We start from the raw sequence: 13,981 nt of genomic DNA, 5'->3' as shown, positions 1-13,981 counted from the left end.
ACTTCTGTTCATAACCTGGTTCTTGCCAATCTCAGTCCATTTACATTTTATCTGCTTTTTAAAATAGCATACATGTACTGTAATTTAAATTACACAAATGGGGCTAAATGCAAAGAAGACATTCAGCTATATACTCACTAAACCCTAGCAAGTGCCAGTCACTGTGCCTGATGCTCTGGTCCAAGAATGAATAAAACAAGTGGGAAAAGGCACATGAGGACCACTATGAGGTCAAAAAATTATAAGTTCAAAAAAAAAAAAAAGCTACACACACACACACACACACACACACAGGATGCTATTAGAGTGAAATAGTACCTCATGCACCCATGATCAGGGTGGACGGGATTAGCAATGACCTCCCAAAGGCCTGACATCCAAAATAAGGCTGAAGGATGAAGGATGGCTCAGAGTGTACTGGGTAAAGCAGAGTTCAAGAGGTACAGTTCTATATAGGGAGAAGAGTTTATGAGGCACCTAGAGGGAGTCTGGGAAAGTGAGGGAGCTCTGCCTTATGGCAAGTGGAAAAATGCTGAGTGGCAAGAGTGTGTATGGGGCATTAGAGAATTAGACGGTGTTTAGAGCAAGGAGGGGCTCACAAGCTAGGCTGAACATTGTGGACCTAGTTAAAGAGCCGTATGAAATAACTGAGGAATTTTAATGAGATAGTAGCATGGTCAGATTTGAGTGTTTCCAAGACTATTTTGGCTGAAGAGTAGAAAATGGATTGGGGTGGGACTAGGAAATTGGTGGAGAGATTTGAAAATAAAGTTTACTAATAAATACTTATCTAGAAGTTACCACTGAACATTTTGGTATGCATTCCCCAGACTTTTTGTATATATTAATATGCTATTTTCTAAATGGCATTACAGTCCACACTGCTTTAGAATTGACTTTTTCACTTAAAGAATATTCATAAAATGTGTTTAAAATCTATTATATATCAAGCAGTATTCTAGGTACTGAGAATACAACTACGTACTATGACTTTCATTCTGTGTCCAAAAGTATACTGGTACTATATCATTTTTTTTTTTTTGAGACAGAATTTTGCTCTTGTTTGCCCAGGCTGGAGTGCAATGGTATGGTCTTGGCTCACCACACCCTCTGCCTCACGGATTCAAGCGATTCTTCTCACTCAGCCACCTGAGTAGCTGGGATTACAGGCACACACCACCACACCCTACCCATTTTTGTATTTTTAGTGGAGACAGGGTTTCACCATGTTGGCCAGGCTGATCTTGAACTCCTGACCTCAGGTGATCCACCCTTCTTGGCCTCGCAAAGTGCTGGGATTACAGGCATGGGCCACCGGACCCAGCCTCTGACTGTGAGCTTCTTGAAGAAGGAACTGTATATTCAGAGCGTTTTTGGCAAACAGTAAGCAGAGTTTCTGGCTCATAGTAGACACTTGGGAAATAATGTTTGAGAGAGAAAAAAATGGGAGAGAGAGGGGGAGAAAGAGAAAAATAAGGAGACAAAAAAGTAAAGAGGAATGAGAGAGGAAGGGGAAAAGTGAGAGATAGCATATTGGGATGAAGACACAGGTACCCTAATGTTGCAGGCAAATTGAGAACCATGTGCTATAATTAAAACACCAGATAGCAGCAGATGCTACAATAGGCACTAACTGTGATGAAATGCTGATAAAGAGACAGAATAGGAGCAGTTCATCCAGGAACAATTTTGATTACAAGGGAACACTGAGTATTCTTGGTGGGAGGCACTTTTGCCGTGAGATTTCCCCCAGTGAACTCTGATCGAGTAAGAAACCACAAACGTCAGGCATCTGTGAAATACATTTGCCATCTGGGTGTTAACTTCCCTCTTGACGAAAATCCTCTCTCACTGGGTGAAATGTGTATTCCTGAGTTTATTCTGTGGCTTGCCAAGATTCTTCATATCTAGATGTTATTCCTTCGTGATGCTGAGTCTATGCTATGAAGGGGCTATCATTCTTTACAATTTTGTCATTGATTAAAGCTTATATTCAATGGACCTGAACATACCTGTGACATTTTCTTGGTTGCCTTGTAAACTGTGTTATATAATAAAAATATCACGAGCTCTGGCATTAAGATATGTTGAAATTTGATTGCCTCTATTTACTAGCTTGCGACCTTTGGCAAGCTAGTTCATTTCAATGACACTTAGCTTTCTCATCTTTAAAATTGAAAAACTATGTTTTATGGTTATTGTTTAAATTATTAATCTTAAATGCCAAGTATTTTGCATGTTGCCTGGCATATACTTGCATATGTTCCTTCACATATACCTTACTCAGGTGGCAGCTCATATTAATAATAGCATAATGATAATAATATAGTCCTAGAAGACAAAATCACAAACGTGGGGTTGTAATTCCTGGGCTGGGAAGAATTAGAAAATATTCTCTGATGCAGAATTGCCTTTCTCAGCATGATTTTTGGTCTCAAAACTCTCAAAACATTGAACTTTCTTTAGCAAGAATTTGGAGTGAAAGTTTAGTTTTGAGAGCAATCTCAGCTATAGAAACTCATACAATTCAAAATGAGTTTTCTTGATCTCCATGATTCAGAGCAAGATTTTTTTTTCTCAAGAGATAATACCATGCTAACACTCTCTTTTTTTCAGTGTAAAATTTTCTCCTCCAAATGAGAATGTTTTTAATGTTTTAAAGATTATTATATACTTGATACAAAGATTCAAACTATATAGAAGAGAAAGTAATTGTTCCATTCTTCAGTGATCATAAGTTTTAACAATTACATGAATATACTTTTTAGTCCTTTTCAATACATATACAAACATACACATGGAATACGACTTTTATGAAAGACATTGGATGATATCATGAATCCCGAAAATCTGAGACAGCTCTGTTAGTTTAGAAAGTCTGTTTTGCCAAGGTTGAGGATGTGTGCCCGTGACACAGCCTCAGAGGTCTTAAGGACATGTGCCTAAGGTGGTCAGAGCACAGTTTGGTTTTATACATTTTAGGGAGACATGAGACATCTATCAACATACACGAGATGATCATTGGTTTAGTCCAGAAAGATGGAACATCTCCAACAAATGCACAGGACAACTTTAAGCAGGGAGAGGGCTTCCAGGTCATAGGTAGATAAGAGAAAAATGGTTACATTCTTTTGAGTTTCTGATTAGCCTCTCCAAAGGAGGCAGTCAGATATGCATTTATCTCAGTGAGCAGAGGGGTGACTTTGAATAGAATGACAGGCAGGTTTGCCCCAGCAGTTCCCAACTTCACTTTCTCCTTTAGCTTAGTGATTTGGGAGACCCAAGATTTATTTTTCTTTCACAATATCAAGACTATGTGTGTATGCACTCTTCCATTACCTTCATCTTCACTTAGTAATACACCATGGTCGTCTTTTCATGTCAGTGGATATAGATATGTCTCATTTTTTAAAAAATTGCTGCCAAGTATTCCATTTACATATGTGCCACATTTTAACCAACACTCTGGCTTATCATTATTAAAAATTGTTTTAGTAAACATTCTTGTACATATGTATCTTTGTCTAGTTGTATAAATATTTTTCTATAATTCATGCTAGAGGAAGAATTGATGAACCAATGGTTATATACATTTAAATGTTGACATATACTCAAAGTTTTAAGTGTCCTCCAAAGAGATCATGTTCTTTAAACTCCCCCCAATTGATGAACTATTTCCTCTCAGAGTAAATGGCTTAAAATGGGCTTTGCTTTCAATGGGACTTATCACTTAAAATAGCCAAAATGGGCACAAAGCAAGTAGATTTTAAAAACACAAACTTGAGTACTAGACCAAGAGCCAGAAGCTTGCACAGGCCCTGGTTCACAGGAGTCAGTAGTCACTCGATACATATTTGGTGACTGAGTATCTAGCTATCTATCACCAAGGACCCAGCTTGGGAAAGGGAAAAAAATTGAATGAGAAAATAAGTCACATTACATGTAGACATTAGTATTCATGGTTGTCTGCTAAAAAGTAAAAGTGTGTGAGTGAAGAATTTGAAGCAACTTCTCTTGAAAAAGCTTAAAGCAGATGATGGGACATTTTCAAATTTCAGTCAGAGAGAGGTGAAGTATGCAACCTTCAATTGTTGCATGTTTCATCGGCTTCTGTAATAATGAGGCCTATAAATTGCTGGGACTGTGTCTGGGCCATAACTACTTTCTCAAGACCACTCAAGACCGTACAGCAGGGCATGGTGGCTCACACCTGTAATCTCAGCTACTTGGGAGTCTGATCAGAAGGATCATTTGGGCCCAGGAGTTGAAGACCAGCCTGGCCAACATAGCAAGACACCATCTCAAAAAAACCCAAGAAACAAAAAACAAAACAAAACAAAAAAACCAGACCTTACGAAGTATGAAGGGGAATTTGCATAGCTCTCGATGCAGATGATTTTTTTTCTCATAGTAAATATAGGAAACAGGTTTAAATATTACATTTTTTTCTGAGATAAAAATACATAGTGATTTTAATTCTCTTTTAATGCTGATTCTCTTAAGTGTATTTATCAGAGAGTCTCCTACATGGACTAAAGACTATGCTGTATGAACAGGTTTATCAGTCAGGGACCTAGGTCGCCTAATCAAATGAAGAGCTAATTTGCGATAAATATGCAACAATTAAAGGCACATTTAAATAGTACACTACTTCCTTAAACATGGAAATCAACAGAGAAAACCCAGCAAAAAATCTGATTTAACCTTCAGGAAATTGTTGATTGTGTTTCCTAACATTATGATTTCCATGACAAAGAGTGTACCTTTGGAACTGTGTGTCCTTTTCATAACCCTCCCACGGTTCTGTGCATCATGAAGCTGCCTCCAGTCATCAGTGTTGCAGAGAGCAAGGAATTCAACCAAGAATAACTTGGTTTGCCTAAACAAAGTATCAGTCATTCTTCAGAGGTATATCAATGAATATAAATGCTTAAAAATTTCTTTAAAAACCTCTGTTGATAATTGCTACTGGTGTTAAATAACAATGAATGAAAATTCTAAGTAGCAGCAGTTTCATCTAATGTAAATAAAGAGAACCTCTTGATTATTTCTGAGTAGATTAACACTGCATGTTTGTATAAAGAATCATGCATTACTTTGACATGAATTGATTTTTTTTCAAGGATTTCTCTTATGTCCTTTTTTTCTGAGGAAATCATTTAATGTTTTGGCAAAAAAATGTGGAGGTTGTAAGTTTGTTTGTACATTGAAGCCTGTGCTTTTTCATATAATCATTGAAGCTTAACTCTACATTTTTAATATTTGTGTTCCTGCTCCAAAATATTCCTTGGAATATACTTATATTCCTTAGAATTGTCTTAATTATTTATTTCTTAAATCCCAAAAGGAAAGAGTTCTGGCTTAGGGAAAACATCTAATTGGAAATGCTTTTTTCTTTGCCCTAACATGTCTGAGTTTTAGAGGCTGTTTTTCTTTTCCTTTACTGGTTTAGCCAAAGGAAAGAAACAGAATCCTTTTATAAGATTATCAGGCAAGACTATGAGCTTAAATATTCCCAGTAATTCCAAAATGAAATTTCTCTTTATCCAGGTCCCTCTGGGGTTTTGATTTCTGATTGCCCTGGAACTTGGAAGCAGTAATTCCAGCCCTTGCTCTTTTTCCTAGTTGTCTTGCCAAACTCTGCAAATGTAATTCTTACTTTCTCACAAATCAGACCAAGGGACATTGTCCTCACTTCTTTCTGGATGGCTTTTTTTCTCCCTTGCCCTATGACATACTTCTGAGTTCCTCTGAACTCCAGAACATGGACTATTTAAATCAAGTCAATGACACACTCTCAGTTCCCTTTTCCATGTTTTTTACTTAAGAAAACATATTGTCTTTATTTAAAAATAACCCTTACCACAGAAATAGTAATCCAGAGTATAACATAATTATTTCATAGCTGCAGAAATATCTGGAACATAAAACTTCAGTGAACATATCCTTTTAAAAATACTTTATTTATTTTAATTGTTATATACTTGACTAATAATATGATTTGAAAGTGCAAATGAAAAAATTTAAATATATTGAAGAAGGCATATGATAATATGATAATTTTATGCATAGTTACTTTGCTGTTTTTAAGTTAAATTTTCCAAAATGTTATTTTTCCTTCATGAAGTAGAAAGTGTATTGTTGTTTATAAATGTACTACTTTTTACTGTTCCCCTAGATTCCTTCAATTACTCAAATTTTATAATGACACCAAGAAAATAATTTTTAAAATCACGAAATTATGCTGCTGTTATTGACTTCCAATGAATTTTCTTATTTTATGGATGAGAAAATAGGGTCCCAGCATGTTATATGGTGTGCTCAGAGTTACACAGATACTGAGTTAGCCAGTTTCAAAACAGAGTTAACTCTTTATGTTCTCTTCCATACTGAAACTTCATTTTCTTAGTGTTTTTCTATTTTTCCTAAATTATAGTCCAATGTATGCTTTGTTGGCAGTTGTAACATTCACCCTCTGTACCGGACATATTTAAGCATCTACTTAATTTTTCTCATTGTTGTTTCTTGGGCCTTCATCTATTTCCTCTGCCTGGGCCTCCACAGCAGCCAAAACTCTAAATCATAAATAATACTGCATTCCCAAAAGAAATGTAGATATTAGCATCATCATCATCAAAGACTTTAAGAATGAAGAGATTGTGGTCCTTATCCTATTCCTATTCTGTTTACCCATCTGGCCCCTGAAAAAACTAAATAGATCATGGCAGATGGTGACAAAGTACCATCAATTTAACCTAACAAACTCCCTAATCTGAGCTGATGTGCCAGACGTGGTACCTTTACTAGAGTGCCAAGCACATTCGGAGACCCAGGTGAGCAGGCACTGTTGGGTGGGCCTCTTATGCACACAGCAGTATCTCTAGGACGAGGCACATTTGGGACTTGACCAGGAGTCTGATTAACAACATGAGGCCAGACACTGGGGTGAGACAGCAATTTCACCCTGGATCTATTACCTAAAATAGGCACCAGCTCCCCAAAACAAGAAGAAAGCTCGATTACGAGGACCAGGACATTAATGCCTTGGAGCCTGGGCTGTAAGATCAGAGGGCGAGATGAGGCTGTCCCTGAGCGAGGACTCAGGCAGACTTGGACTTCCCTAGGACAGGGCTTGTCCTAGAAGTGGAAGCAAGGCTGAAACGCCAGAAGGGATGGAGTGGCCTCCACCATGGGGAGGGGGACACTGAGTGACCAGGGCATAAACAGATCAAAATACCATGCATGGTCCCACCCTTCTTCCACTGATTTAACTTTTAAGATCCTTTTTTTTTCCTGTGTGTTTCTTCACACATGAATTTTATTTCAATATCTACTTCTAGTTTTCTTTGTGAGCCTCATTGTTGACAAAGCAATTTTTAGACAGAAAAAAAAACATGCTTTTAGTACCTCCTTTTTGCTCTCTCTGCCAATAGAAATACTGCCCAAGAACCTCCTGCAGATCATTTGTTAGTAGCAACAGCCATAACTTTTTACTTAACAACTCTTCTGAAAACTTGGCATCATTTATTCATACATTTTTTTATATACCAATAATTTATTCATTAAACGAATGTTTACTAAGAGCCTACTGAATACAAAGTGCCTACTTTGAAGGCAGACAGACTTGTTGTCTAACACTAACTGGCTGTTTTTTATGGGTGGTAGCCATTTTTAACATGGTGAAAGGATTAAGTGAGATAATTCACATAACTTATAAAGCATAGAATTTTGCCACAGTAATTAGCAATCATTGAATTGCTACTATTATTACTTTTATCCTTATTTAAATATTAAGTATTAATATTAATGTGAATAAACATTAAGATAAAATAATATTAAAACATGATTGCAGTCTATTGTACAGAATATACTTTAAAATAAATAAATGTAATATAGAGTAATAGTGCTATGGCACAGGTATAAACAAGATTCAGAGAGAAGAGTAATTCTACTCAAACAGGTCATAGATGCCTTCATATGATGAATCATGCTTTAGCTTAAGGTTAAAGTTGAAAAGTCTCCCGAACAGTCATGGAAAGCACATTGCAGGTAGAGGCATTTGTTCATGCTATTTGAATCAGCACAGAAGACAAAGCTGGAGATATACAAGAGGCCAAAGGAAAATTGGCCTGAAATCCTTTGCAGAGGAGTCTGGATTTGGTAGGGAAAAATTATTGTGTATGCTTGAAGACTGTTAAGCCCTAGAGAAACAAAAATTAATTCTAGTAACAATATAAAAGTTGAAACTGAAATCAAATTGGGAAAAGGGAGGGACGCAAGCCAGGAAGACATTGCAGGCAAGGCTGGTGAGGAGCTGTTACAGCAGATAAGGAGGGCGAGGCGTGAACGTCTGCCTGGTTCTGTACCTTTAAATGGCAAGTTACACCAGGAAGAGCCCCACTCTGTCCCCACAGTTGTCTTCTCCAGCCTCCTCTCTCTGGCACTGATGTGTATAGACACAAGCAGATGCAAGACAAACATTTAGAGGTACACTGGCCACCTGTTTCAAAATCACCTTGACAGCTTGTTAAAAATGCCTATTTCTACATACTGCCCAGCAATCAGAATCTCTTGGAGTTGGACATGAAATCTGCACTTTTTACAGTCTCTCAAGGGGAGACTGATGTGAAGAAGCCCTCCAAGAGGCCACTGGACAAGTCTTTCTGAAAGCGAGCTAATCGTCTAACCAGCTAGGGGAGCTTTAAAAAAATAGCCTTTTAGATTCCATCCCTTTGGAGATCTGAAGGCCTAGGGTCGAGTAGGGAATCCTGACACAGCAAGAGTGCACCTGGGGTTGGACGTTCAGTCAGATTTGGGAGGCATTGCCCAATGTAGTCATTCTGATAAATTACCCTTCTGCTGCTTGAATACATGAAATAACTAGTTCACAAACCTTTCCTGTGTAACTACAAAGGGATAGTTGAGTTGTAATTTTACTGAATTGCCACAGAAAGTTTGGAAAAACAAAGAGGCTAAGATGAAAAGTCTTAATAAGCTGTGAGAAGGTCCATCTCACAATTTATTGCTACTAGGAGGTGGCCTTGAGAAGGAAGAGCTACAGATGGCCACAGCACTTATTACCGTTGTGCACTCCAAGGTGTGCATTATGTGGAACACCGCCTGACATGGGACAGAGAATTCCCTTTGATCTAATCACTTGCATCAGGCTCTTTTCCAGCTCCTCTCTCATCTGCCTCAGAAGTCAAGGGGAACTCCCTTTAACCATGTTATACTTGTGTTTCCAGTTCAGAAAGCAAGGATCATCATCTTTCCACTGCCCACTTGCTAGGGAATGTGGAGTTAATTGAGCCTAAAAAGGATCTAATACAATCATGGACCTGCTTGGGATGTGGGGGTAGGAGTTAGGGCAGAGGAAGAATTTTGGATGAAGCTGCTTCATCTGAAGAAAAAGATACAGATGAGAGTTATCAATTCCATGGTCATGTTTCCCAAACCTGGCTCCACATCAACGACTTAGAGAGCATAAAACCACAGCAACAAAACAGGTTGCTGGGTCTTAAGTACAGTATTAGAACCTAATGACTGCAATACAGATTAAAATAAGATTAAGGAGTTGGGGTGGAAAATCCTACAGAAACAGAATATATTATGCCAGTGAAAGTCGATCTGGCTCCACTATTTATTTTTTTCTGGTTTAATGACTCCTTCATGATTGTGCCATTCAAGCTTTTTCTCAATAAGAAACTCTGTTGAATGCATCGAAGGGAGATTTTACTGGTTTGTGAACTGAGATGATGAAAGGACAGTCTTGAAAAGTCTTTCAAATGAGTAATGGTAGCAGCCCAACATTTTTGCTTTAATTCACCATGATGGGACAAATAGGTAGGCTTCCAGCAAGAAACCTTTCAGAACTTGCAAATAGGAGAGAGGATGACTTCCCTCCTATGGTGAAATGTGAGCCTTCCCATAATTCCTCTTGTTTCTACACATTCATGGAAAGAGAATAGCAGAATACAACTGACCAATCCGTTCTACCTCCAATGAGAACAAGAGGAGAATTAACTTTGAAGGCCAGACCTGCCAGTAATAGGGCTGCTCTCCCATTTGGCTGGGAAACTCCAGGAGGGTCTTTAAAAGATAAATGTCACTGCAATCTAGATGCACTTAGTTCAGAATTATTAGGGAAGGGCCAACTCCATCCAGAGAGTAGAAAAGACTTCCCTGAAAAAGTGTCACTTGAACTAAATGTAGAAGGATGAATGCATACAAACTTGCCAGGTGGAGGAGGCGAGAAAGGGCATTGTAGGGGCCAGAAGGAAAAGAAGTGTAAGGAGGCTGGCAGAGAGGCAGGGTGAGTGCATGAGCAGAAACAAAAAAACAACCTAAATCTGAAAGTGTGCAGAAGGGTGGAGATTAGGGAGTGAGGTGTCAGTCTTTGGGGACAGGCAATCTTATAGCCGTAGGTCATGCTAAGGAGTTTGTCCCTCAGCAAGACAGAAGTCATCAAATCTTGCCAGTGAGAAAATTTTTTTAGGAATCTGGTTGAATTGAGTTTTTTTTGTTTGTTTGATATTTTAGGGGGGTTGGTTTTTTTGTTTCTTTGTTTTTGAGATCAATTCTTGCTCTGTCATCCAGGCTCAATTGCAGTGGAGCAATCTCAGCTCACTATAACCTCTACAATCCCAGGTTCAAGCAATTCTCCTGTTTCAGCCTACTGAGTAGCTGGGACTACAGGCACCTGCCACCATGCCCTGCCAATTTTTGTATATTTCTAGAGTGGAGTTTCACTATGTTGGCCAGGCTGGTCTCGAACTCCTGATCTCAGGTAATCCGCTCACCTGGGCCTCCCAAAGTGCTGGGATTACAGGAGTGAGCTACTGCGCCTGGCCTGGTTAAAGTTTTAACAAGGTGATTTCTAGTTGCAGGGTGGTTTAGTTTAAGGAGCAACTGGCAATTGTGACTAGGAGACCAAATTAGAAGGATACTAAAATAATAAAATTATTTAAAAAAAAAAAAGATTTGTACAGTGTGCAGAATGTAGTGAATGAAGTGCAATTATTGGTAATTGAAGAAAATAATGAAGACAGGGGGAATTAGGATGGGGATGAAGCAGGCATCAGAAGCTAAAGCGAGCTGACACACAGAGAGGCTTCTTGACTTGCAATCCTGTGACTTTTTTTTCATACTCCACTCTCTTTATTACTACATCATAATTTGCAGTCATTTGCTGTTTTTAGATAATGTATGTCTTATCTCCTGCAACCACATAACCACCATTTCTCCCTTCTCTGAAATACCATTGCCCTAATCACATTCTAACTTGCAATGTTTGTAAACTAGTTTGCAATAGGATTTACTTCTCTGCTTTGAATCCAGCTTTGGATGTATCTGTCTATCTCCCTGCATAGGATTAAAAAAAAAAAAAAAAGAACATTTAAGAAGTAGGCTGCTCAAGCCAAAAGCATTCTTCTGGGACTCAAATTTTTGCCGAACTTTTCAAATTCCTGGGCACTGATGGCAGGCCTCCATTTTTCAGCTGTGAAAGAAGCTTTGAAAACTAGGAAAATAGATAACAAATACCAGCAATGAGATAAATCAAATATTTGTCAACTTATCAGGATTATTCTTAACATAGGAATATGGCACAGGATGTTCCCTGGCTAACTATAATATCAAAGCACCATCTGCCAAATGAGGTTCTCACATTGGTAACCATATGAGGGTCATGAAAAATGGAAATCCCAGGCCCCAATCCACCTACTGAGTCAGACTCCCTAGGGATTTAGCTCAAAAATCTACCTGTTTAAAAATCTCTGTAGGTGATTCCTATGCAGTAAAGTTATTTTTTTAAATCACTGGACTAAAGACTTAGTCACCTAATTCAACCTCTCCAGATATTTTGTCCATGAAATATATTTTTATCTGCAAAATGAGATAATAAAACCTAACCTCCTTAGAACCAAGAAGCTAGATCTGATGATCTCCTCCTGTACCTCAAGGTTCTAAAACCTGCCATTCAATTATTTATTTTTCTCATCAGTCACTACTGGCAATTCGTTTCCATTTCTTTGTGTTTACATCATCCCCTTCACCCAAATTCCCTCGTAAAATCTCTTCTCTCACATAGGATTCATCCCTTCTGTGAAATTGTCCTCAAGTGTTCCCACTCTTGAGGACAATTTTCTCTCTTCTCCAAATCTTGAAGCATTTTTGGTCCCAGCACTCATTTGCCCAATGCAGCAATTGCTTTGTGGTGACAATCTTTGTTAAGTCCATGTTACGACTGCCATTGTGGAGAATAAGGACTGCCCTTGTTGATGACCATGATGTTGACCAGTACTAGGTAAACTATCATTGCAAAACAATTTATTTTAATGTGCATGGTCAATCATTGTAAAACACATCCTCTGACAAGCCTACTATGCACAGACTTCAAGCTTAGCATCTGATAGATTTAAACTCATAGGAATTTGGCTCTCATTAGCTAAATGCCGTTTAATCTCCAGTGTCTAGCTCTCTAGACTCTTTAATTAAAAAAAACCTATAATCCAGGTGTAGTGGCTCATACCTGTAATCCCAGCACTTTGGGAGGCTAAGGAGGGCAGATCACTTGAAGTCAGGAGTTCAAAACTAGCCTGGCCAGCATGGCAAGACCCTATCTCTACTGACAAAACAGCAACAACAACAAAAAAATTAGCCAGGTGTGGTGGTGCATGCCTGCAATCCCAGCTACTCAGGAGGCTGAGGCACAGGAATTGCTTGAACCGAGGAGTCAGAGGTTGCAGTGAGCTGATATCAGGACACAGAACTCTAGCCTGGGAGAGAGATTGAGACTCTGTCTCAAAAGGAAAAAAAAAAAAAAAAAAGAAGTATAAATTATTTCCTGGATACAAATAAATTTTAATTGAACTAGAAAAATACTAAGTTGAAATAACCAGTCTTCGCTTATTACGGAAATAAATATGTTTGAAAGATATAACGTCAAGCATGAAAAGAAGGAGATAGCCAGCAAGATAGACCTTCTCAAGATGCCCTGAAAATAGATGAGAATGGAGTAGATTTTATTTTTGACATTGAAACAGGCAGCATTCAATTTAACCCCCAAACAACACCTCTATTTAAATCAGGGCTATTCATTAAATTATATTGGGCATTTCTGGTCATGAGTTCCCTTGATATAGGGTTGCAAGAAACAGCCCTTAGTCTTAACAAAGTTAGTATGAGAAGATGCTTAAATATTATCTAATTGTCAGCTTTAATGTCTCTGAGTTTTTTTTTTTTTTTTTTTTTTTTTATAAAGTAATCTGTTGTTTTCCTATTTTAAACTCAAACTCTTGAATTTTGATGCATTAAGGTTTGGAATTGGAAGAAAAGTAATCTCCTGAATAGATAATTACATAGAGAAGTCCACTGGAGAATTTGAGCAATGTGAAGCGGTCACGCAGATTGGACGATCAGCATTTTCAGAGTGACCTGTGGTGTTTCTCTGGAAGTTCTCTATGCATTCAGGGAAAGCAAATGTGGCATGCAGAAAGAAATCTCATAAATCTTTCTCAAGGATAATTGCTTTTCAGTGGTCCACCATTACCTTAACTTGACCTTTTTCCATAATTGCTCAAATGGCTGAATATTGATTAAATTTGAAACTATAAATTACTGTTTGATCCCATAATAAGTTTGCTTGATCAGTTACCTGATACTATTTGGGTGTTCTAGAGTGTGCTCTGTAGGAAAGGAAAGCAGGAAAGAGTGGGGGATAGGGAACAAATAAGGAGTTACAAAAGCAAGTGATATGAAAAATATTCTATTGGTTACTATTTAACAAATAACTAGAAAACAATCAAAAGGTTAGATCCAACAGCATTGTTCTCCTAGGGAGATTACTAGAATTCACCATCATAAAAGTGTTGCAATCAAAAGTGTGGTGATAGTTAATCCATCAAACAATAGCAAATATATTTAAAGACAATGAATCAATGCAGGGCAACATTATAACTTTCATGGGTACTTGCAATTTTTG

The sequence above is a fragment of the Cebus imitator genome, unplaced genomic scaffold (assembly GCF_001604975.1).
Source record: "Cebus imitator isolate Cc_AM_T3 unplaced genomic scaffold, Cebus_imitator-1.0 Scaffold22, whole genome shotgun sequence".
Lineage (NCBI taxonomy): Eukaryota > Metazoa > Chordata > Mammalia > Primates > Cebidae > Cebus > Cebus imitator.
This window is presented reverse-complemented; position numbering follows the sequence as displayed.